This window comes from Octopus sinensis, linkage group LG1 (assembly GCF_006345805.1).
Source record: "Octopus sinensis linkage group LG1, ASM634580v1, whole genome shotgun sequence".
Lineage (NCBI taxonomy): Eukaryota > Metazoa > Mollusca > Cephalopoda > Octopoda > Octopodidae > Octopus > Octopus sinensis.
The window spans coordinates 66,208,629-66,234,114 of record NC_042997.1 but is presented as its reverse complement, the minus strand read 5'-3'; the positions used below and the strand labels follow the sequence as shown (position 1 = coordinate 66,234,114).

Genomic DNA, 25,486 nt, shown 5'->3' with positions numbered 1-25,486 from the left:
CCAGTGTTAGGAACATAAATTGTGACTGTAAACAAGACATCTATACCCAGAGCCAGAGCCAGTTTCAGCCAGGTTGGTAATGAAAGGGTTAAAGTGAAAGTTACAGTTCTAGCTTACTTCAAGGTGAAACAGAGAGGCAATTTAATCTATAGCATTGTCAATTTACTCTATCTAACCAATGAGCTTCGTTCCACTGAAATCACACTTCACTGAAAGAATCTGCTGTTATTATCTTATCTCTACAACATTTACTTTATATTTTTTCACTTTTTTGCTGATTCTAGTAGAATTTTCATGACTTTTAATTTCAGATTTCAACACTTATACATATCAAGCATAAACTTTAATCTTCCCTCAGCTTCAGTCTTCCTATGAGTTGATTTAAAAACAACTATTTCCCTCTTTATCCACTGCTGTTAAAAACAAGTAATGCAATGTGTTCAAGCTTATCTGCTGTACTTCACTTCCTGGACAGTACACTATTATATTGTAGATTTTGCTCTTGTAAATCTAAATATCTCTCAGGCATTGATCAGCTCTTAATGACTCATGTTTAACCCTTTGACATTCAAACTGGCCATATCCGGCCCAAATATTCTACTTGTTTTATGTTGAAACCAACCAGATCAAACCTCTCACCCCTATCCTGTTATTTAACTACAATGTTATTCTAAAAGTAAACAGTAACATCGAAATCCCAAAGCTATAAGATAATACATGATTAATTCAAAGCAATACGAATGGATAAGTATTAGGTTTGACTGTGTAATTTGAAAGCTAAAGGGTTAATATTCATTTCCTGACATGAAGTAAAATGAAGCATTTGTTTATTTTTGTTTTTCATTTCATTCTTTTATGTTGCCGATTCATTTCTTACAATGCAATGTTGTAACTAACATTTTGACGAACTAAGTAAGTAAAAATCCCTAACTGGCGACCAAAGGGGAAGGCTGTCCTCTCAAACCAATATGCTGGGTGCTGCTGGATGACAGTCTTTAGTGATGATGTTATTCCATGCTTTCCAGTCCATGGCATTGGCCTTAGCATGCTTGAGGTTGAGGCACTGTGACTTCAGGTCTTCCTTAATTTGTTTTGCCCATGTCTTCTTTGGTGTGCTGCACTGGATTCTCCAGTGTATGGGCGACTGCCACCACAAAAGTTGGTGTGGTAGCCTTCCAGTGCTCATCTATCAGGCATGGCCAAACCACTGTAGTCAGCTGCTCCTGGCATTGTTCTCAGATGTTGTTTGAGATTTGGTCATGTAGAGAGACACCAAGGATCTGATGAAGACATTTTTTTCACATTTAATACAATGCAGACAAGATGGAAGTTCTAACAGATAGCTTGTTGGCCATTGTGCATCTTGATGAACTGAGTAAGCATACAAAGCTCAGTTCACCAAACTTATTATTTGATTGCAAGTTGGAAATGACTTTATTTATGCCACTAACACAAACACCAAGTCTCAAATACCAAGATTCTCTTCTCTTCAATTTTTCCTGACATAGACTCTCACTTGCTTCCTTGAACTTTAATGGTGAAAACAGTGTAACACAATGTGACAAAGGTGGACTATTGACTTACAGATGCAATCCATTTAACAGGATTCTACACTATTTCCATCTATTTCAGTTCTACTCACAAACTATGGGTCTGATCTAAGGACACAGAAAACAATATTTCCCAAGATGTCACACAGTGGAATTAAACTGTTACTTCATGATAAAGTGAAGTGAAATTCTTAACCATTCCGCCATAGCATTTCTGCAATCAATATTTCAACTGAGTTTCAATTTTAGGTTAAGTCAAGCTGAGGCCACCAAATGATGGTTATGTTAGATTGAATTCATTTGAAAGTTGTTAAGCATAGTATGACATGAACATTATGATGAAACTAGCATGGCTATACTTATGTGCTGTATACATGTCTCATATTCCAGTTTTTTAAAAAGCCTATTTCAACAGCATGACAAGAGCATATGTTATGTACAGAGTTCACTGAAAGCAAAGTGGCTGCTCATAACAGATTGTGACCAGTTAAAAGCCACTCAAGTAAGGGTAGTAATAGACAGTACTGATGGAAATATGTATATTTCCATTACCATACTTAAATCACTAATATGTTTGATAAAATCATGAATGCATTAACTTTTCATTTCCTCCTTACTATATAAAAATCTAAAACAAGCATCACATGCCTCATGTTTCTTTCCTTTTCTTTTTCTTTCTTTCTTTTTTTTTTTGAAGGAAATAATTAAAGATAGCACCTGATAAGCAAATTTGACTTTGTAACTGAAACTAATGGGGATTTTGCCATGACGACTCTGTTAGTTTCAGAAGGTAATTTTATTTGCAGTCTAATACAAGAATGAGTTAAATATTAAAGTTGCCTGTGATCATTTCCATTTTAGTTAAACTTGATATGTACTAAAAGAAGTGTGCACCAGTAATAACAATAATTTGCTATCTGTCCTTGTGTTGGCCTTTTGTCAGATTTGTTTAATAACAATGTCTTGTTTTTCTGATGAACATCTCTCATTGAAAATCAGTGGCTTCTGACTTGTTTCTGTATGGGGGGTTTATTAACCCCCTTGTTGCCTTATTTTTATTGAAATACACTGCTCTTGTTAGTATTAAATGTGAAAATTATGAAGAATTTAGTAAAATAACTTTTTCATTGCTAAGGTGGTGTTTGGAACATAAATTAACATGACATTTTGATAGAAGGTGTTAATACAAACCACTTTAAAACAGTAAGTTTGTAGCCTGAAACTGTTAGATCACCTTTTGTATTGAATTTTTCACTTGTGTCAGTCATTTGGACTGTGGCCATGCTGGAGTACTGCCTCAAAGGGTTTAGTTTAACAAATCAACTGCAGGACTTATTTTTAAGCCTGGTACTTATTCTATCTGTCTCTTTTGTTGAACTTCTATGTTATTGGTATGTAAACAAATCAATGCCAGTTGTCTAGTGGTGGGAGTGGGGACAAAACACACCATAAATACACTGTCGCACACAGCTGTATATATAAAACCCCCACTCTCACCATCTACTACCATTGATGCTTCGTGAAGTGTCACCTGGACACCTCCATACCACTGTCTATCTTCTTGAAGACATCTCTAATTCATTCATTCTGTCTGTCTCTCTCCTAAAAATGAATAGCCGTGTAGTTCTTCTACAAGAACCTTCTCTACTCTAGCCTCCTCCCTCATACCATAACCTTCATCTAACACATGGAGGCAACATCCTCTCTCCTTGGCTTGTAGTCTTGTGAGCTGCATGGTGACCTCAGTAGCATGAAGAAAGCACCAGCGCACACTGTAAAGTGGTTAGCATAAGAAAGGGCATCCTGCTGTTGTAATCATGCCAAAGCAGACTCTGGAGCACAGTGCAGACCTTTGACTCATTGGATTCTTGTGAAACTGTCCAACCCATTCCAGCATGGAGCATGGATGTTAAGTGATGATGATGTCTATCTATCTGTCTGTCTGTCTGTCTATCTATCTATCTATCTATCTATCTATCTATCTATCTATCTATCTATCTATCTATCTATCTATCTATCTATCGATCTCTCTCCTCTCTCTCTGTCTGTCTATATGTCTATCTTTCTCATATGCTGGTGCAACATAAAAAACAACTTGTGCTAGTGCCATGTACAAGCGCTCATGCTGGTGGCACGTTAAAAGCACCTAGCACATACTGTAAAGTGGTTGGCATGAGGAAGGGCATCCAGCTGTAGAAACCAAGCAAAGTCAGAATAGAACGTGATGCAGCTCTTCAGCTGGCCAGCCACAGTCGAACCATCCAACCCATCCCAGCATGGAGCATGGATGTTAAGTGACGATGATGATGACAATGATGTCTGTCTGTCTGTTGCTGGTGCTGTGTAAAAGTGTTCATGCTGGTGGCATGTTAAAAGCACCCAGCACACACTGTAAAGTAATTGACATTAGGAACAGCATCCGGCTGTAGAAACCAAACCAAATCAGACAAGAGCCTGGTGTAGCTCACTTGCTTGCTAACTCTGGTCAAACTGTCCAACCCATGCCAGCATGGAAAATGGATATTAAAGGATGATGATGTCTACCTATATGCATAATAAAAGACAAAAAAAAACAAAAAAGAAAAACAGAAAGAGCTGCATGTCTTCAATTGAAAATGATGAATTCTTCTGGTCATTGTCTGGATTAAACCATACAACACCAAACAAAAAATTTAGCCAAACATTTCATGTTGTCAAATGCAATTTGTAGACAAGTGATTAAAAAGACATCATTAAAATGCACATATTTTTATAAGAAAATCCCTGACTTGTATGCATTTATGTGTGTGTGTGTACATGCAGGTGTGCATGTGTGTAAATGAAGGCTGATCAGCCATGGAATGGCCTTGTGTCTTAGCTTTCATAATCAGAAAATTAATATGGCATCTGATTCAGCAATGATAATGGATGACGGCTGCAAAGATAACAATGATAATAGCAAAATCATCACCACCACCACCACCACTATCATTTTTATGTCTGCTTTTCCATGCTTGCTTGTGTCAGAATTCATGATGGCAGATTTCATACACCCAGATGCCCTTTCTGTCACCAACCCTCATCTCATGGTCGGACATGATTGTACAGTTGATTGCAAATGAATGACACCACTTGAATGACAGTAACACAACTGTTGCATGATGTCAAGACAAAGAAATACACACACACACACACATGCATATAAACAATGGCTTTCCTTCAGCCCACCCCTACCAGATCTACTCATCAGACTTTGATTGGCTCAGGGCTGTAGTAGAAGACACTATCCCAAGGTGCCATGCTCTAGGACTGAACCTGAAACTATGTGGTTAAGAAACAAACTTCTTAAAATGATAATAATGATTTCAGATTTTGGCACAAGGCCAGCGATTTTTGGGGTGGAGGGAAGTCAATTACATTGACCTCAGGATTCAACTGGTACTTATTGTATCAACTTCTAAAGGATGAAAGGTGAAGTTGATTTTGGCAGAATTTGAACTCAGAACATAAAGATGGATGAAATACCATTAAGCATCTTGACCAGCATGCTAACAATTCTGCTAGCTCACCACCTTAATAATAATAATAATAATAATAATAACGATAATAATAATAATGATAGTAATGATAATAATAATCATCCTTTCTGCTATAGGCACAAGACATGAAATTTTGGGTTGGGTTGGGGAGAGTAAGTCCATTACATTGACCCCAGTACTCATCTGGTACTTTTTATCATAATTGATAATTTTATCAACCCCAAAATGATGAAAGACAAAGTCAACCTCAGTGGAATTTGAACTCAAAACATAAAGACAGACGAAATGCTGCCAAGCATTCTGCCTGGTGTGCTAATGATTCTGCCGCTCACCACTTTAATAATAATAATAATGGTAAAAGTAATAATAATTTGTAGTATATGCACATGGCCAGAAATTTGGGTAAGGGGAAACAGTTGATTGCATTAATGCCATGACATGACTGGACCTCAGAATGTTTAACTCTAGAACAGATAAACAGTGAAGTTGGCTTCAGCAGGTTTTCAAAGAAATATCACTTCTGTATTTTGTCAGAAGCTCTAATGATTCTTCCAATGACAGAAATGATAGAGTTCTGAATAAGTGAATTGTGATATTCAGTATTTTCTATATATTCTAAATCCTAATCCTGCTGAGGTATGTGTTATTTTTTGTTTTTTTTGGTGTTAAGTTGACTATGCTCCTTTCCTCAAATTTTGTAGTATTGTGCTAATGTTAAAATTCATTATTATTCTATATCAGTGAAGGTCTGAGGTTGAGTTAATTGTTTATTCTCCTTTCTCAAAGTTTATAGCTTCTTGCTCATGTTAGCAATTATCACTGGATTGTCTGAAATGCCTTATAGTATTTAATTATGTCCCAAGTTAAAAAATCCCTCCAGAGTTACTTTTACCTTTGGACCTTCTTGGGTTCACCAAAATAAGTGCTAGGGAGTGTGGTTGGTCAAGTCAACTATACATGCTCCCTAAATTTTATGCCTTGTGCCTGTGTTAAAAATAATGATAATCTACAATAGGGTGAGGAGAATTATCACTATTGCTTTATATGCTAAGAATTATATTGATCATTATTGATAATTATTAAATTATCTTGTTGTTGTATTTAGGAATGGTCATTTTGCCAGTTTAGCCAATAAAATATATATTTTAATATATAAACGTATTAATTATCATTATTGCATTATACTGAGAATTATACTGATTACATGGTGGGGCAGCATCCTGGGGCCTTTGAATAACCTGGGAGCCCACAATACTTAAAACAATTTTGAAAGCTGATAGCAGGGTATATTATGCTGAACTTATGAAGTAACTTAATAAGCCAAACATTTATCAAGTTAAACTCTACCCCAACTTCTATCAAATTTTGGTGGATGATTAAGTTAGTATTCTGTGATATAAATTAGTTGGTCCCCCATTGGTATTGACATAAACTTGGTTGCATAATTTATGAATCAGTTAGTAGTCTTTAATTAGTATCATACTCTAAAACAAAGATATGGAAACACGAAAGTTGGGTTCCCCTTACCAGGTGGATGTTGTGTGTGCTTTTTCTGGTACTTTTGATAAGCAAAGATAAATTAAACCACCAAATATGCTTGTCTTTTGATGGTAGATGTGTCTATATTTATTCATTTTATTACTAACTAATAACTCTCTTTGAAAAGAAATATTTCCTAACATTGACATGATATGTAGATTTATCTAATTTACAATTTTCAGAACTATTGAAAGTGTCTGTAATATATATTTCTATATTCCACAAAAATGGCAGATTCTTCTGCTACCTTTACATAGGTTGTCATTCATTGCCTCATATGTCAACTACTCGGGAATAACTAGAATCAATAAAATGAAATCATTTGCATAAAATGTCAATGGCATCCAGTTAGCCTTGCAAAATGTTCTGAAACTTGATGTAATACTATAGACAAGAAGGGCAGTAATGAAAGACGTTAACTACATGTCCTCTATCAGATACATACTCATGACATCTATCTAGTTAAACATTCTTACTCCTATTAACATCTGCAACATATTATTAGAGGCAACTGATTCCACCGTTGATATTGAAGTGGACAATGTTGAAATGCTTATAGAAAATCTGCAGAAAACTGAGATCAGTTTGACACTCTGTTGACAGGATCAAAACATCTCTCTTACAATTTGTAAACTGAAATTAAACTACAAGCAAATGAGAGAAAATTAAAGAAATTTTTTTGATGAGAACCACTCAAGTGATGAAAGCTTGGTAAAATATTCAGACACATATAGAATCATTATTTTGGACATCTGCTTCTTATGTTGTTGTTGATTCTGTCATTGGTTGTCTAATGAGAAAATTTGAAGTTGCCAAGAAAATTTCTGATACTTTTTATTCCTTTGCAAATACCCGTCTATATTAGAAAACCTTTTGCCCATAGCATATGTGTCAGTTGCAGAAATTTACATGAATGATATTAACAGCAAAAAGCTTGCAAATAAATTAATCAACATGAAATGTGTGATTGTGTGATACACTGTGGTAACTTTTGGGATGTACAATTTGAACTGTAAAGTTTCCTCATATTTGTGCCTTGCTCTACATTATTTTCTAAATGCCTGTAGCTTTCAAGTCTCAGCAGAATATTCATTCAGTAAACTTGAACTGATACAGAACTATCTCAGAGTAAACAAGTCCTAAGATCATTTGGTGAGCTCAGCTTGATTTAACTGCAAACTGAAACTCAGATGGACATTAAATGATGATGCTGATTATTGTTGTTAAGGGGGTGCACTGGAGAATCATTTGCACACTGAACAAAATGCTTTGCCGTGTTTCGTTCACCTTTACATTCTGAGTTCAAATTCTGCCAAGATCAACTTTGCCTTTCATCATTTCAGGGTTGATAAATTAAGTACCAGTAAAGTGCTGGGGTCGGTGTGATTAACTACCCCACTCCCCTCAAATTCCAGATCTTGTGCCTATAGTAGAAAAGATTATTATTATTTCTTTTTATCTCAGGTTTTGTTGGAACTCCTGGTGTTTTGCATGTGCAGCGGGCTTGCTGCCTGCAGCCTATGGTACCATGCTATCTGTTCTTTTCAACTATCTAATACTTTCCTAATTATTCTGGCCATGCCAAGTTGGCAAACCTTTTGTTATAGTTCTACTGGCCACTCTATTCCAATTTCCTTTACCTTCCTCTTGATGCCTTCTGCTATTGTCCCCAGGGACCTAACAATAATTGGTATTATTATTATTAATGAGTGAGGGAGTAGTACATGCCATCAAAATAACACTGGGGTACAACTATATGAAGTCCAATATACCCATCATGACTACCTGTTTTGTAAGGGTTCACCAAGTATATGCATCACAGCCATATGTGCATGACATGGTGACCTCATATCAAAATAAAGAGTGCTCAAAAGGTCCCTGAATAAGGGTTGTTTAAGGATGATGAACAAAATATACTGTTTCCAGAGGTGAATTATTCAAACCCACAAAAACTCCACTTGACACCTGATTTTGATGCTGCCCCTGCTTCTCCTGCTTGTGATCAGAGATGTACACATTGTCAGCCACAAGGTCAAGCAACCAACATGTAAATCTGCATGCGTTGTACTGAACATTATTATTGTTATTATTATTATTGTTATTATTATTATTGTTATTATTATTATTATTATTGTTGTTATTATTATTATTATGATTATTATTATTATTATTGTTGTTATTATTATTATTATGATTATTATTATTATTATTATTATTATTATTATTATTATGAAGTGGCAAGCTGGCAAAATTGTTAGCATGCAGGGCAAAATGCTTAATGGCATTTTGTCCATCTTTATGTTCTGAGGTCAAATTCCACTGAGGTTGACTTTGGCTTCCATTCTTTCAGGGTCGATAAATTAAGTACCAGTTTACTGGGGCACAGTTGATTACTGTGAAGGCACATGGCTCAGTGGTTAGAGCGTCGAGCTTATTATCGTGAGGTTGTGAGCTCGAATCCCGGACTGGGCTGCGTGTTGTGTTCTTGAGCAAGACACTTTATTTCACGTTGCTTCAGTTCACTCAGCTGTAGAAATGAGTTGCGACGTCACTGGTGCCAAGCTGTATCGGCCTTTGCCTTTCCCTTGGATAACATCAGTGGCGTGAAGCGGGGAGGCTGGTATGCATGGGCGACTACTGGCCTTCCATAAACAACCTTGCCTGGACTTGTGCCTTGGAGTGTAAATTTGTAGGTGCAATCCCATGGTCGTTCATGACTGAAGGGGGTTTCAAGATTACTGGGGTCAATGTGATTGACTTAACTCCTCCCCCCAAAATTTAATGCCTTGTACCTATAGTTGAAAAGATTATTACTATCATTAGTATAGAACACTTTGCACATAGGAGGCACACAAAACACTTCTGAAAAATGAAGACACGAGTAGTTACTGTATGATCTTTCTAAATAAATAAATAGATAATTAAAAATGTTGCATATTGTTTCGATTTTAATAATTTGTGGTTTGGAGGCTTGTAAATCAGTTTCACCCTGAGTATAAATCTTTCTCTTAGCAACCCTGATTGTATCACTTCTCAGGCTACAGCTCCTTGCTTTAGAGCATGTAATTCAGTACATTAACTAACTAGTTTAACTGATTTCTTTTGACTCTGCCTATGGTTGGGCAGGCTATTTTCCTTATATCAATCCCTGTATATTATTGTTTCTTATCCTATCAATGGCACCAGCAAATTCATGCAGATTTCAAACGTAAAACAGTCAGATTCTGAACTAGATATAAAATAAAGCACATTGCTTTCCATTTTAATGCCTCAATGATATCTATAAAATAAATGTATATAAAAAGGTATTGGAATAATAATAGAGTGCCCAGTAGAGCTGTTACAAAAGGTTTGTTTCCTTGGCGCAGCCAGAATAACCAGGAATGTATTAGTTGAAAAGAACAGATCGCATGGCACCATAGGCTGCAGGTAGCAAGTCTGCTATACATACAAGACTCCAGGAGTTGCAACAAAACCTGAGATATAAAGAACAATGATAATAATAATAGTTTCAAATTTTGACTCAAGGCCATTAAATTCAAGGGCTGAGGGAGTAAATTGATTACACCAACCCTAGTTTGCAGCTGGTACTTATTTTATTGACCCTGAAAGGATGACAGGCAAAGTTGACCTTGGCGGAATTTGAATGCAGAATGTAATGAGTCAGAAGAAATGCTGCTAAGCATTTTTTGTCCAACATGTTAATGTTTCTTTCAGTTCTCTACCCAATAATTTTAATAATAATAATAATAATAATAATGATTTCAAATTTTGGCAGAAGGCCAGCAGTTCCAGAGGAGGGGGTAAGTTGATTACATCAATCCTAGTACTTAACTAGTACTTATTTTATTGATCCTGAAAGGATGAAATATAAATTGACCTTGATGGAATTAGAACTCAGAATGTGAAGACAGAGAAAATACCACTAAGTATTTCGCCCGGCGTGCTAACAATTCTGCCAGCTCGCTACCTTAATAATAATAATAATAATAATAATAATAATAAAAATAAAAACCATTATCATTATTGGTAAGAGTGTAGTTAAACAAAATAAAGGTGTTGTGGTTTGCCTACCATATCTTTGAAATGTGAAATGGTTTGAGGCTAATACTGGCAATTATAGAATGACTAATATCAGAGTGTCTGTGAAGCAGACAAGCACCTCATTTTATGGACATTTGTCCATAAATTCAAATATTTATGAACACTTTTCACACTGGCGTAATGCCACAAATTGTAAGAGAAAAATGTATAGATGATTGAATTGACATTACTTTATTTATGGTACTTATTTTTTTTTTCAACTCAGGAAGCGTAGAAGACAAAAAATCAATCCCAACAGGATACTAACTTAAAGTACAGTTGGGTGAAATTAAATTCTTTGAAATAATTGTTTAGTCTTTTAGTACTACTCTTTATTAATTTTTTTTCCTTCTTGCCTATTGATACAACATACTCTGCAGCAAGCCAGTGAGGTGGCCTATATGTACATGGTCAATTAAGCCTTTAGAAATAGCAGTTAATTCTCTCTCAAATCAATCTCTGCTGTCTTTTAAGGGAATGAGATATGTAGTGATGCAGTAATTCCTTTACCATTAAAATGATATATATAACATTTTTACTTTATATTTTGTTAAAATTTTGTTTTTATACATTTTTAATACTTTCTTTACTATTTTGTTGTCAATATCTTAACACACAGACTCACATGTGCACGTCTACTTTACCATGCCTGCATGGGTCAGACGAAATTCAGTGAGACAGACTTTCTATGGCTGGTTGCTCCTTCTGTTACCAACTCTCACCTGTTTCCAAGCAAGTTAACATATTCCCCTTGTCCAAACAATTTTTCCCCCCAGAAGATTACAAACAAATCACTGTTTGTATGGTGACATTTTTGCTTATGATTTGCATGCAGTATCAATATATATATACTAAAAATTAATATAAACAACCAGGTGCAATATGATACCTTAAAGGAAAATTTCAATCATCACTAAATCTGACTAAGGGTGCTGAAACACCTGCATTGCTAGAAATAAGAGTTAAAATACTCTTAATGCTGTAAGAAGAGTGCAACTCTAGACATATATTAATAGGGGAGGTAACCACCCCATATATATATATATATATATATATATATATATATATATATATATATATCTTATTATAATAGTTAATAAAAAAAAACATATCAGAAAGAAGCACACTCTAATGAATACAGCAGTAATTATTCCAACAAAAATTTTATATCTTGGACATAGAGTTACCCAAGGTTTCACATCCACAAAGCAAAGCATTGTGGACACCTCGTCAGACTCTATGTAAATACAAAATCTAAAATATCTACATTGCAGACACGAAGAAACACTCAGAACTTAAGGAATTAGTCTTAACAAAAACATTAATGAAGATGGGTTATCTCTCCTGAATCAGAGGGGGCAGAAACCCTTATAGATCTGAAGAGGCCTAACTAGCTAATGGGGAGATCCAATTTTCCAGTAAGTAGCACTTGAAGTGGATACATTTAGAAAACACTTCTTTACGTCTATTTGATGCAACAGGTTTCTTATAGTTCTTAAGAATTTTGGCTCTCTCCACGATGCAAATCTTGCAATGGCCACTTCCATTAATATATGGGCCCGAATCATCAATTAATTTCCACCTGATGTCATATGGGGTCCCTTGATCTTTGAGGTACCATACATGGCAGGCTAGGGACATGACAAGCTGTCTTTCTGAGACTGAAGGATGACTGGTGGTTAAGAAAATGTCCCTTGAATGAAATACTCATGGAACCAATATATTTACACACATGGGATGTGGTCCTATTCACATCACTGGTAATATATGGTGGAGGGCTGGTCATCCCATTGGTGTTGAAGATAAATATTTGTCCATCTTCTGAGGTGGTGGAACTGGGAACGGCGGATACCTCCTCCAAGTGACTAGTCCTGGTCATTATTTCTAGGTGTGGCTTTTGTACTGGTAGTAATATACATTGTGGACCTGGTCACTATCTGTATCTATGGTTTGTTCATTATTCGTGGCGGTGGTACCGGGGTCTTCAGCGATGTTCTGTGATGCTGGTCTCAGACTGGTTATTATCTCTGGGTGTGGCAATTGCATTGGTGTGAGAACTGGTTAAATTGCTAATAATATTGATGTTTGATGGTACATTACTGTTATTGTTGATATCGGGTCTAGGTATCACCATAGCTTCGTAGATGACCCTCTCAGCCTCGCATCAGCCTCCTATTGGACAGTTATTATATACCCTGCAAGAGCAACCTGCCTCCTTCCTTGTATTGTGGGTACTTGTTAAAATGTTTTATCAATCAGGGCAAAATACTTTATAAGCCCTCTATTAGTACACCAAGTTAGCAATATTGTTTAGATTGGTGAATAACTCTGTGTGTTCTTGTGGTAGAGTCTGAGATTATAGTTCATCACCATTCTATATTGTAAATCTGTGGTTGTGCTCCAGTTGTACTGGTTTTTACACAGAGTGATATACATTGCATGGTATTAATAATGGTCATTATGTATTTATATTAATTGTTGTAAATTTGGCTTACAGCTGTTTCCTGTAGTCATTATAAATTTGTTATTGATAGGTTTACTCAAGCAACCCATATAACGAGGTCGTTCAATTTTTCTCAACTGATCAATGGGCTGATTGAATAAACTTATCAATAATGAACCTGTAATGCTTACTGGAAACAGCTGTATGTTAGATTTACTACAATAAAGAAAAATATGTAATGATCATTGTCTTGTGTATATGTGTGTGTGTGTGTGTGTGTGTGTGTGTATTTGTATACACACAGGCAGACAGACTGACACACGACATATTCAAGCACATGCACACACATATGTACTTATCTTGCAGGTATTTGACAACCTCACTGGCATTGGTGTCATGTAAAAAGCACCCATTACACTCTGTTAAGTGGTTGATGTTAGAAAGGACATCCAGCTGTAGAACCCATGCTAAGGCAGACATAGAACCCGGAAGAGCCCTCTGGCTTGTCATGTCATGCTGTCTGACCCATGTGTGCATGGAAATAAGATGTTAAACGATGTTGTTGATGATATAATAAAGTGTATGTAGATGATGTGAGAATATTCATTGTCATAACAGTGGCACAATATAATAGTAATGCTGTTCAATTGTCAAGGCATCTGGTGGGGGTGGCTGACAGCATGAATGATAGGAAATCCCTGACTTGGATCAGAGATGGGTTAGTGTATGAGGTGGGGTGGTGGGGAAAGGCTGTGGTCAGGGAGAGAAGGCATACATTAGAAACTTCAACTAACCTCATTTGGTTGTCATTTCATATAGATTCTAAAAGGAATTTTCAATTGCTCTATATTATAATTTAAAGAAAGAGTTTGAGCATTTCTTATCAAAGTTCTACTCACTCAATGTTGACTTGAAAAATCAATAACTACACCACCACTACCAACAACAACAATAGCATGTTCTACTTTGCTTGTGGTTGAGATGGAACAGATAATGACTATACTGTGAAGGTGGTGTTATTCAAATAGGAAGTTTTGACATTGATTTTGATATGTTTGCAATAGCTGTAGGCTCCCAAAGGCAGTTTTCTATGCTAATCTGTGTCAGGGCAGGCACAGCCATGGTGACCAAAGGTTGTGATACAGAGATGTGCTGAAGAGACATATGAAGAACTTTGGCATCCCTCCAGACACCTTGAAGGAGAAAGCCCTGTGACTCAGTGAATGGCACTGATAGCTGAAGCTTGTAATTCCACCCATTGATGAGAAAGAGAGATTATGGAAAAGTAGATGTGAGATGTCACTCCTCTGTTGAGTCAAGTAGCTTGGCCTGCAGCTTGTCATCACTTCTGCAGGCCTTGTAGCCCACATGATGATTACTGAATGGCAGAGATAATTACTAAACATGAACAATCAGCATTGACCTATGATGGACAGCTGCCACTGCCAAGTGTTGTTATTGTTATAAAAGAAATTATTATTATCATTATTATTATTATTATTATTATTCAGGCAGCGATCATTAGTATGCCTGGTGAAATACCTAGTAGCATTTTGTTTGCCAATACATTCTGAGTTCAAATTCCACTGAGGTCAACATTGCCTTTCATCCTTTCAGGTCAATGTAATTGGCTTAATCCCTCCCACCAAATTTCAGGCCTTGTGCCTTTAATAGAAAGGATTATTATTATTATTATGATAGTGAGCTGGCAGAATCTTTAGCACGCTGGACAAAATGCTTTGCAGTATTTCATATGTCATCATATTCTGACTTCAGATTCTGTCAAGGTCGATTTTGCCTTTCATCTTTTTGAGATCGAAGAAATAAGTGTCCATCAACTGCTGGGGTTTACTAGTACTTCCCCACAAATTTCAGGCTTTGTGCCCTTAGTAGAAAGGATTATTATTATTATTATTAAGGTGGCAAGCTGGTAGAATCATTAGATTGCCAGGCGAAATGCTTGGCAGTATTTCACCCATCTTTACATTCTGAGTTCGACTCACACTGAGATTAACTTTGCTTTTCATCCTTTTGGGGTCAATAAAATAAGTACCAGTTAAGCACTGGAATCAATATAATCGCTTAACCCCCCTCCCCCCAAATTCCCGGTCTTGTGCCTATAGTATGAAGGATTATTATTATTATTGAGGTTGAAAGCTGACAGAATCATTAGCACACTGAAGAAAATACTTTGTCACATTTCATCTGTCTGTCAAATTCTGCCAAGATTGACTCTGCTTTTCATCCTATTGGGGGTTGATGAAATTGATTTGCCCCTCCCCTCAAATTACTGGCCTTCTACCACAATCATCATCATCATCATCATTGTTATTGACATTATTTTTAAGGTTGTGAGCTGGCAGCATCATTAGCACACTGGGCAAAATGCTTAGCGACATGTCATCTGTCACTATGTTCTGAGTTCAAATTCTGCCAAGATTGACTTTACTTTTCATAATTTCGGAGTCAATGAAAAAAGTATCAGCTGAGTACTGAGGTTGATGTAAGTGACTCTGCCCCTCCCCCAATTTTAGGCCTTGTGCCTATAGCAGAAAGGATTATTATTATTATTATTATTATTATTTTTTATTTTTTATTTTTCCTGGTGCTAGTAAATTAGAGGTGTTGTTTGTGAAGTGAAATAGCTTCAAACAAAATCTGAACCACATTGTGGACTCAGCTGATTGGAAGAAGGATGTCACTATTTTATGTTGCTTGCTATGAGATTTGTCAATATTGTTTTAAATGAACTACAAAAAAAAAAGAAAAGAAAAACATCAGAATCAACAGCATGAAAAAAAAGTATAAAAAACATGCAATAAAAAATTGGAAAATACATGGGACTTCAATACATAACTTTAATGAGATAGCTGTTAAGTGTTAGAACACTCGAGTGTCATCTTCAAAAGCATTAATATTACCGCTTGTTAATATGGTTTTGAAGTTTGGAGTATTACTAAATTGAATTTTGGCTCAATCATCACAGATTCAGCTGAATTTTCCAGAATATTTTTGTAAATTACACTCTTATTGCTTGTGTGTGTGTGTGTAGCGAGTGAAACCATTTTATTATTTCATGTTGGGTCCATATTTTCTATGCCAAATATATGATACATCTTCATCGTGCTAGAAAATGCTATCTGTCATCTATATTCTTTCTCTTTCTTTTTCACTTTTTCTTAATTTTTCCTTCTTTCCAATTTTTTTCTTTTTGTTGTTTCTATCTTCTCCTTTCTTTCTTCTCTCCTCTTTCTCCTCCTTTCCTTTCTGTCCCCCTCTCACTATTCTCCTGAATGTTGCAGGAATTATAAAGTTGTCTTGTAGCTTGGTGTTCTGTTCTTTGACATTTTGAAACTTCCCTTCAACATCCACTTCATCATTTTAGACATCCACTTTTCTGTATTTGCATGACCCAACAAAATTTCTTACTGAGGCAGATTTTCTGTGGCTGGATGCTCTCCCCATCACCAACCCTCACGTGTTTCTATACACACACACACATGATGGGCTTTTTTGAGTTTCCATATAACTAACAAATCTACATGCTGTTTTGGTTGGCTTGAGGCCATCGTAGAAGACACTTGCCCCAATTTGTCACACAGTGAGATTGAACCCAGAATCATGTGGTTGGGAAGCACACTTCTTAACCACATATCCATGCCTGCCTTCGTGTATATTTTCTTTTTCAATAAAATAAGCTACCAGCCAAGTATTCATCATCATCATCATCTATTAAGTTGTTTGATTCCCAACCACATGGTTCTGGGTTCATTCCCACGGTGTGGCAGATTAGACAAGTGCCTTTTACTATAGCCTTAGACTAACCAAAATAAGACTACCAGCCAAGTACGGTAGTTGATTATTATTGGCTAACCCCTTTCCCTCTAAAACTGCTAGCCTTGTACCTAAATTGGAAGTCATTATTTGAGGCAGTGTATTGGCAGAATTGTCAGAGCATCGAACAAAATGCATTCATTCCAGTTCTTTTCATTCTGAAATAGAATATTTACATTTCTAAATTAAAATGTGTTATTATTATTAATATTAGGGTAATCTGTGGATGTGCATGGCTGTTCACCCATCTAGTTGTCTTTCTCCTATTTTAGGGTGTCTTTCTTGTCTCTATTGTGTCAGCCTACATTGCTATTGCTATTTATTATCTAATTACTAATATGTCGTTATTATTTGGCTGATCTCACCCTCTTAACATACTGTAAATCCCCACTGCATGTCTTTTTGTATTTTCTATTTCTGTTTCATCTCTGGACAGTTTCCTTCATTTTGGGGTCTTTTGGCTATGGGGCAGAATTAGAACATCAGAAAAAGTGCCTTGCAGTATTTGTTCTTCCTTTTTACATTCCAAGCTCAAATCTTGCTGCAGTCAACTTTACCTTCAATAAATAAATACAAGTCCAGGAAATCAATTTAATCAACTGCCTCCTCTCCCAACAAATTTGGGGGCCTTGTTCTATATATCAATTATTATCTTAGAGCAGTAGTTCTCAACCAGAGTCCATATGGCCCTTGGGGGTCCATATAAGATTTTGTTGTTAAAATTTGTGTGTAATAATTTCATTAAACTTCTACATTATACAAAATATTTAAACAATTTTTTAATACAATTCCTAATAATATTTAATTATAAAAATATAATGGGAGTTTTTAGATATTGAATGGCTATGAGGATTTTTCTCCCTGAGTAAAATAGGAATCCAATAGGTTCACAGGACAAAAATTGGTTGAGAACCACTGTCTTAGAGTGATGGATTGGTAAAATTGATAGTGCTTTTGAGAAAATGCCTTTAACTCTTTACATTTGAGTTTAAGTCCTGCTGAGGTCAACTTCAGCTTCATTTTTATGGGATTGATAAATTACTAGGTTGAAGAATAAGTTCATGTGCCATATTAAAATAATGATTTTTTATGCAAGAATTTATTCAAAAATAACAACTATTCTTCAAAATAAAGACCAACATTTTTCACAACCTTCTCCCAACGATCTGCAAGCTTTCTGATTTGGTCAAAGTACCAATCCTTCAGTTTTGAATCGAAAAGTTCTTGACAGGCTCCTTCAGCTTCATCGAAGTGCTGCATTGATCGGAAGAGACCGTAGTCAGATGGAGCAATGTCTGGACTATAGGCTGGATGTGGTAGCCTATCAATCTTGTTGCTGGTCTTTCCAGTGGTATGTGGCTTTGCACTGTCTTGTTGAAACAAAGCGCATTTTTGACAAACACAGTGAGTCACCATTGGACATGACATGAATTGAATGAACACACACACACCACAAAAAAATATTAAAAAAAACATTATTTTAACATGGCACACAAAATTTTTCCGCAACCTAATAACAAGTACTAGGCTTGATTTGGCTAACCTCTCCATACTAAATATCAGGCCCCAGGGCTTTTAGAAGCAATTTTTGGGGTGGTGGATTAGAAGAATCCTTATAACATGTGAAAAAAATGCTTAGCAGTATTTAGTTACTGGTCTTTGTATTCTGGATTCAAATCCCTTTGAAGTCAACTTTGCCTGTTATCCTTTTGAAGCCAATAAAGCAAAGTAATAACACCGTCTTCTCAAACATTGCTGGCCTTGTGCCTAAATTAGAAATGACTACAATTAATATTGTAGTAATTTCAAATTTTGGCACAAGGCCAGCAGTTTTGGCAGAGGGTGTGAGTTGATTACATCACCCTCTGTACCCAACTGGTACTGATTTTATTGACTCCAAAAGGATGAAAGGCACAGTGGACTTCGGTGGAATTTGACTATTAATATTATATTAGGGTATCAGAAAGTAGTGAACTGGCAAAATCATCAGCACACTGGACAAAATACTTAGCAGCATTTCTTCCAACTGAGTTCAAATTCTGCCGAGGTCAACTTTGCATTTCATCCTTTTGGGTTCAATAAAATAAGTACCAGTTGAGTCCAGTGCTCAACTGATGCTTATCCTAATAGTTAAGCCCTCCCCAGTTTCCCAGAATTTTGGGCCTGTGCTTATAGTAGAAATGAAAAAGAAAAACAAAAGACAATATAGTAGGGCAGCAGATGGTAGACTTGGTAGAGCACCAGATAAAATGCCTTGCAAGTCTTTCACAGCTGGTTTCCTGACCTACCTAATGCTAACCACTCATCTCCAGAATTAGATGCGGAACTTTTTGGGGGGGATTGGATAGAATGAATATTATTAAGTGTTTTGTTCAAGAATACAATAGCATGGCTTTGTAAATTTCAGCTTAGTACAATATGTACAATAATCTTGCACTTCACAAACCTTCTTTAATCAGCATTATTCTTATTGGATGATTTTACTTCCTGTGCTAAGGAGAAGCTAAAAGTTTGTTTTTGAAAGAAATCATGTATAGGATCTATGTATAGGATCTATGTAGAGGCGCAATGGCCTAGTGGTTAGGGCAGCGGACTTGCGGTCGCAGGATCGCGGTTTCGATTCTCAGACTGGGCGTTGTGTGTGTTTATTGAGCGAAAACACCTAAAAGCTCTACGAGGCTCTGGCAGGGGGTGGTGATCCCTGCTGTACTCTTTCACCACAATGGCGGTGCCCCAGCATGGCCACAGCTCAAGAGCTGAAACTGGAAAAACAAAAAAAAAAAAAACAAAAACAAACAAATATGTGTATGTACATACATATATGTATGTTAGTTTGTTTCTATGTCTGTTTTTCCATGCTAGCATGGGTAAAATGAATGTGGCATTGATTTTCAGCTTGATGCCCTTCCTGATGTTCACCTCTGCCTGCTTTTCAAATAAGGCGTCTCTTCTTAGAGTTTTGAAGTTACAAAATGAACTGACAAGTTACTGACAGAAGTGCTAACAGCACCACCACTTCAGTGACTCTTGAATAACAAGTGCAGGTGTAATCCTCCACTCTCCCATTATATATAAATGCACACACGCACACACACACGCACACATATTTATAAGCAGTGCTCCAGCATGGCTGCAGTCAAATGACTGAAACAAGAAGTAAAAGTGTAAAAGAATACACACACACACACACAAACAGAGCTAGCTTGTTTTCATTTCTGTTTAACAGATTCACTTAAGGATTTTGTCAGCCTTGGGCTATAGCAGAAAACACTTATAGAAGGTGCTGCACAATGGGACTGAACACAAAACTACATGGTTGGGAACTGAACTCCTAAATTGCACAGCCATTCCTGCACCTGTGCATGATGTTGAATTGATGCCTTGCTGTATTTGTTCCAGCTCTGTGGATTCTGAGTTCAAATCCTGCCTCAGTCAACCAACGTTGCTTTTCATCCTTTTAAGGCCAATAAATAAAATACCTCTCCAAGGTATTGATAGAATTTTTTAGAGAACTGGACAAGATGCCTTGTGACGTCTGTTTCAGTTCTGTATGTTCCTGGTTCAACTACAAACTCTTTTCCAATGACCCCCCCCCCCAAAAAAAAAGAAGAACAAAACAAAAAGAAAGTGTGAAGTTAAAATGTAAAACTGTGCTTTTTGAGACATGGTGATAATGATGTTTGGCTTAGAACATCCTTAAGCAAGTGAGCCGAGTATTTTAACTAATCATTCTGAATGTCTGCTTACCAGTTAGCAAGACAAACATCAAGAGGATTTTCAAGTCCTTTTCAATCAACAATACATATATTTTTGTGTGTTTGTTGTGAGTGCTGTGGTATATTCTTTGGCTGGTTCTTGCCAGTTAGCTTTGATGATGCAGTGGCACTGCTGTCAATATTGTAGTAATTGTAGTAATATAAATTGAATCAAGGAATCTGGCTTTATTTTTCTGTAGGAATCTTTTAATTTGGTTGTTAAATCTCTCTGAAATAGCACAAATTCCGTAGTTTCTGTTTTTTTACTACTTCCACCTTGTTTTCAGTCATGTTTGTTTGTTTGTTTGTCTGTGGACAAAATATCTCAAGAACCACTGGATGAATTCAGATTAAAGTTTCAGGGATGGTTGGCCTTGTGACTGGCATGAACTGATTAGATTTTGGGATTGATCTGGTACCAGACATGGATTCTGGATTATTTTCCCTGTTTTTTTACTTAATTTTTGTGAGCGGCCAGGTTCATTTTTAGTGTTCTTGTTTGTGAGAGCATTTGAATTTATTTCAGATATTCTCATTTTAAAACTCATCACTGGTTAATCGTTGAGAGGATGGTAGTGTTGCCTTGGCAGAGGTTTGTGCTCTCTGAGTGCTCTTTCTTGTTTCTTATTTTTTGTTTTAATTTTTTTGCCTATCCTTCGTTTCATTCATAATCTTGTTATGGATTAGTCAAAGAAGAACACTACTATTTGTCCCTTGGGTGCTTTTTGTTCTTTTTGTGGAGTTCACTGTATTGTGAACATAAGGGTCAAGTCTCTGGCTTGATGATAATTTCCTCCCACCAGTCTTGAAGGCTCTGAAAAATGTCATGGGTGCTGCTTTATATCACTTTATTGAGCCTAATAAAGAAAGAAGAAAAAATTTGAATTTTGTCAATAAGATTCTGTACTGAAACTAGTAAGAATGAACTGAAATGTTTGTTTCGGTTACAAAAGATAATAGTTATTCATAATGTGGTTTCTGTGTGACATATCATAATAACAGACAAGAGTATTATATTAAGGAGATATTGCTTAAAGGAAGGAACAGGGACATTATAAGAGAATAATGAAACCTATCAAAGAGAGGCTAAATATCAAGAGGATATCATCAAGGAGAATATAGTGTAAGCTCAGCAACTTGAATTATAATGTCTGGAGAAAAAGAGGATAAGAAATTATCTATAATGTATTGGAATTGTAAAGATACACCAGCAGCCCGTATACCATTGATTTAATGTTGCATTTAAACAGTTTAGCATGAAACAGATAGCAAAAGACCTGTCTCATATGTATGAATTGATATAGCCTTATAGTGAAGTCTCTATTGCAAGTGTAATTTCATATGCTACTATAACTGTTTCTAGGATATATTAAGTTGGGAACCAGTCATTGCTTGTCCTTGAAATAAGATAAAATAAGTGAGAGAAAGATGGAGCAGACTTGAACTAGTTTCTAGCAATTTAAACTAAATCACCATATAGCACCATAAACTCTTCTACTTATTTCAGTCATTGGACTGTTACCAAGCTGTGTTTCACATTTTTAGTTGATCATATCGACCCTAGTACTTACTTCACTCTGCTACTTATTTTATTGATCTATATTTGTGAAACGACTAAGATGCCTTTTGACTCAATATACCACTTTACAATACTTTTCTGAAGCATAGATGTGTTCGCATATACAAGGTATTAGAGTTAAATTTGACAGTATGTATAAAAGAGAAAGAAAACACAATGGCCCAAGTGCTGGTACCAGTGCTGTGTAAAGCACTTCTGCTAGTGCCATATAATAGATACTTATGGTGGTGCCATCTAAAAGCACCCATGCCAATGACACATAAAAAAAAAACACCCAGTTCACTCTGTAAAATGGAATTAAGAAGAGCATCCAGCCATAAAAACCAAACCAAACAAACAAATGGAGTCTGGCAGCTCTCCAGCCAGCCAGTTCCTATCAAACTGTCCAACTTGTGCCAGCTTGGAGAACAGACGTTAAATGATGATGATGGTTATGACTGGAAGATAATAGCTTACTCAAAGTTGCTGCCTTCTAATGCCACCACAGCCTCAAGATGGCTCTGGAATCTGGTGCATGCATTCGTCATTGTGTCCCTGGGAAGACCTTTTAACACTTCCTTGATCTTGGCCTCTAGCTCAGCCTTGGTGTTGCAAGTAGAGCAGTTGGTGTCTTTCTCAATCATGCCTCACACATAGTAATCCATGGGATTAGAAATGGGGGCATTAGGAGGCCAGAAGTTAGGGCTGATGAAGTTATGGAAATTCTCCAACAACCACTGTCGGCTCTTTTCTGTTGTCACACATATGGCCTCTCAACAGCAATCCTCTCTAGCCAGGGATTGGCATAGTCTCCAGCAGCTTCACATAGCCATCTGAATTAGGGCTAAGGCTCTATTCAAAGATGTGAGGATGAATTCTGGAATGCAGACACTATCAGAATGCCTGCTGTATCCCTTCCTGCTGGCTATGGCTTCATAATCTCTGTTGCAGCTGTCTGTATCATGTCTTACAACCTTTACATTGTCCACAGAGCATTGGGCAGCAGTCATGATGTTAGCATTTTGATGCTTGGTGCAAACCATCATGATACAGGTAACTCTTTTCCAATATTCTAATGGCTTCCAGTCCTCCATGTCAGCTAACATTTTCTCAATTACAGTTTTAATCTTTGTTCTCCAATGCCATTGATATTCACCAATACATGAAGCTGTTCCTGAAAAAGGGAGGCATAAAACTATTTACCAAATGTAGTTGAAACACCCTGTACACTCACTCACACATACGTATGTATGTATTTGTGTTCATGTGTGCATATGTATTACCCCCCCCCCCACATGTATTTTGTTGTTCATTTTGTTTAATATCTGTTTTTCTGTGCTAGCATGGGTTGAACAAAGACCTACTATTGAGTCATTATTTTACAGTTAGATGTTCTTTGCTATTCCTGTTGTTAACCCTCTGCTGATTTTTATTCTTTTTTAAGCAAGGAATTTTAATTCTACTTGTTTTTGAAAGCGCAGAGCTACAGAGCCATTTGCTCACAGGGAACATGCCATCACTGCTTTTAATTAAGTGATTTCAATCTGAGAACATGACAGAATGTAAGCATTCAGATACACACACACATATGTACACACACATGTGCGCACATGCACACACATGTACATGCACACACACATATGTACATGCACACACACATATGTACACGCACACACACATATGTACACACACACACACACACACACCTTATAGACTTAGGGAGAGGAAAAAAATGGATTTAACTCATGGGAAGATGGAAATGAGCATAAAAATGATGATGATGATTAGTAGAATCATGAGAGTATCAAACAAAATTCCTTGTGATATTTATTCTGGCTTTTTATATTCTGAGTTCGAACCCTGCCAAGGTCAACTTTGCCTTCCTTACTGCCAAGGTCAATGAAATATAGTACAAGTGCGTGGATCGATTAGAGTACTTGGCAAGTATTTTATTTCACAAAGCTTGGAACGATGAAGGGTAAAATTGAGGGATTTGAACTCAAAACATAAGGAACCATAATAAATACTATGAGGTATTCTGTCTGATGCTCTGATGATCCTACCAATAACCACTACTCCATCATCATTATTATCACCACCACCACCACCACCATTTTTATATTTTGTTTTGATGTTCACATGAGCTGGATATATCTGAAATACAGCATTTTTCTTAAGTCCCACATCCTGAGTGTTGTGTTTGTGTGTCCATGCATGTATCAGCATACATGTGTTATTTTTATGTACTTGTATGTGTGTATGTGTGTGTGTGTGTGTGTGTGTGTGTGTGTGTGAGAGAGAGAGAGAGAGAGAGAGAGAGTTTTAGGTATGCATATGCTATGTATATCATTATCTCTTTTGAGAAGTTATAGAATTCAGCTATTTAGCTGTCTTTGTAAGTAGATGAATAAATAATTTAATCAATAAGCCAAAGAGATGTGTAGGGAAAGTGATGAGGAAAAGAAGGGAAACCAGAATAAGCAAAATATAATTGCAATGATTGGTAAAGAATGATAAGTAAAGCATTATAGTAATAGACAAGGGAGAAAAAAATAAAGATGAAAATTAATGTTGCAGAAAGAGTATCTAATGCTGTTGAGATTGCCAAAAAATGCTTTGTGTGGTCTGCATTGCCTGTTAGAAATTTTCAAAGCATAATGGAAGTATTGGCTCTATTAGCTACAATGGATTTCTCTTGCCCAGTGTAAAGCGGAAGACAAAATGTGTGAAGCATGTGTAAGAAGTGTGATGCTTCATGGCATTGAATGTGGAAGAGCTATGCTGGCTGGAGAGGAATAAAGTAAGCATGGTCTGTTGAATGTGCATAATTATTAACTTGCTTGGAACAACAGAACACAAGTGAGCAGAGAGAATGGATGAATATTAAAGCCAATTGCTGTGATATGTGCATGATAGACAATCATAGCAGTGCAGTTTATCATCGTCGTTTAATATCCGTTTTGCATGCTGGCATGGGTTGAATGGTTTGATAGTCAGAGAGCTGTCCAGGCTTCAATGGTCTGTTTTGGCATGGTTTCTGTGGCTGAATGCCCTTCCTAACACTAACCACTTTACAGAGTGTGCTGGGTGATTTTTATATGCTACTGGCATGAGTGCTTTTATGTGGCATCAATATGAGAGCATTTTATGTGGCACTGGCATGTGGGCACTTTACATGACACCATGAATGCATTTTATGTGGCATC

General features: G+C 36.5%; 1 protein-coding gene and 1 long non-coding RNA gene across 2 annotated transcripts in view; both read left to right on the top strand.

Moving 5' to 3' along the window:
* Positions 1 to 25,486, top strand: part of LOC115211563 — a 389,040-nt gene that overhangs the window by 59,286 nt on the left and 304,268 nt on the right. The gene's annotated exons all lie outside the window — the stretch shown is intronic.
* LOC118762689 lies at positions 3,996 to 25,372 on the top strand. The gene is made up of 3 exons (XR_004998450.1): positions 3,996 to 4,009; positions 5,565 to 5,567; positions 25,274 to 25,372. It is a non-coding gene; the product is annotated as an uncharacterized LOC118762689 (long non-coding RNA).